Genomic DNA, 2,046 nt, shown 5'->3' on the forward strand with positions numbered 1-2,046 from the left:
GCTTCTTTGTAGTTGATTGTACTAAATTTTACACTCAAAGATTATTTAAGCCAACACTGTTTTAGTTGCATGTTGTGTCCTTTTGGCTTACATAATTTTAAACAACATTATGTAGTGAATATTTGGCAAACACAAAACAGCTTAAACCCTGTTGCATATCTGGTTACTGTTTATTGAAAGCTTATTTTTGGATAAAACTTACACACTTTACTTTGTGTGTTACATAGACTGATCTGCTTTCATCTCAAAAGAAGTGAGACCATATAAGCTAAAAAGCATAAGAAAATGACTCATCAAACACACGATTAACTGCCTGGTTTAGGAAAAAGTGCAGTTACAGCGATATGTTTCATATTTTCCGCTTTTGATCACAACTCGAAGACTAAGCAGCATTAGATTGTTGTAAAAAAACAAAACAATGCCCTTTTGTGCAAGATTACTATTTTAAAAAACTAGAGGCCCTAACTGGACACTTTATTGGGTAGGTTCTCTGGTATATCACGTTATGTAACTTTATGTTAAATTACCTAAATTACCTAGAACCTGGAGTATGTCCTCTCTGGAAGTCCATAAAAAATGCACCTTCTTGAATTCCACATAGGAGGTGTTGATACTCTGGGTTTCCTTCATGTAAACTGCCTTTAACAGCCTACATGTTTAGTATGCTGTTTACTTTTGTGGCGCAAGAATAAAAAAATAATTTAGGAACGGTAGCAAAAATTTTTTTTGTAGTTGTCAATGTTAAAAACCCTCCAAATCTTCACAAGATTATTTTGCATTAGTGAAACATCTCAAAAACAAAACAAACAAAAGCAATGGTTTTGAGTTTTCTGCATACAACAATCATGAACCCGTCCTCTCTACCTTCATACAGTAGCCATAGATGCCCGGGGTGAAAAACAGAAAGCGTTGATGACAAATATTTTTGTTGCTCTCCTGCCTGTCTCCTCGGTAGTTTATGAATTATAGTACATCCCTCTGTTTTTTCTGAAACAGACCCTTTAGAGCGCAGCTCCTGTTCTACAAGTCAGTGTGAATTTGTCTGTCTCACAGGCTTGAAGCTGTCCTTCTGGGTGTCCAAAGCCTGCAGGTATTCTGCCCTACCGGGTGGTTAATGGCTGTCAATCAAGTCTACATGTGCCCTGAAACACACATCTACAATAACATTGATGGGGAGAAGAGAGAACCAGTAGGCTTCTGACACCAAGGAACCAGAAATGTTGCCCTTATTGGTGAGACAGATTTCATATCTTTTCAGAGCGGCAACCAACAGTTCTGTCATTCAGGTTTCATCATCAGTCCTTTGTTTATGTAACAAAACCCCCCAAATCAACATCAATAATGTGCCTTCTTCACCCATTCAGTACCAAAAAGCTTTTTATTTTTTTCCAAATTGTTTCCACTTGTATTTACAGAAGTGAAATCAAGAGGCTCACTGTGGGTTACCAACATCCTTCAGACATTTATATACACCCCGCCTACCTACCATCATTATTTTTAAACAGGTATGTATTCCTCTTATTGTGCCACATGGTACCTTCACAGCTGTAAAGGCTATCATTTGATCTTGTGCTGGGTCAAAGAGCAGACAGTTGGGACACAATAGAAGATTTGGGGAGAGTCAATTGTCTTTGTAAGTCCCAGCAGAAAAAATTATGTATGACTGATTGGGACGATGCACAGTTGGGAGACCAAAAAACAAACAAACATGTGCTGGAACCAAGGCCCTGAGCTGGCCTGGTGTTTGGCTTTGCAAAGTGTAAAATGGGCTGCTGTATTAAAAAATACTAGTTTGGTTTATTTACAGAAACTCTACATGTGAAAGTTTTGCGCCTTTCTACTGTATTCTTTTAATGCACATCAAATGTGCATTAATTTACTTAATTTAAAAACTAAAATATTATTTTTCAAACTGCACTTATTTTTTGGGACATCTCAGACTTGTCTATATAATAATAGAAAACAATTAAAAAAAGAAATAATGCCCTCTGCTGCCTGAAAAGTTTTAAGACAATGGGGTGTGAGGCGTTTTTATCCCATAATTAT

Source organism: Simochromis diagramma, unplaced genomic scaffold (genome assembly GCF_900408965.1).
Source record: "Simochromis diagramma unplaced genomic scaffold, fSimDia1.1 OVJJ01000487.1, whole genome shotgun sequence".
In the NCBI taxonomy this organism is placed as follows: Eukaryota; Metazoa; Chordata; class Actinopteri; order Cichliformes; family Cichlidae; genus Simochromis; species Simochromis diagramma.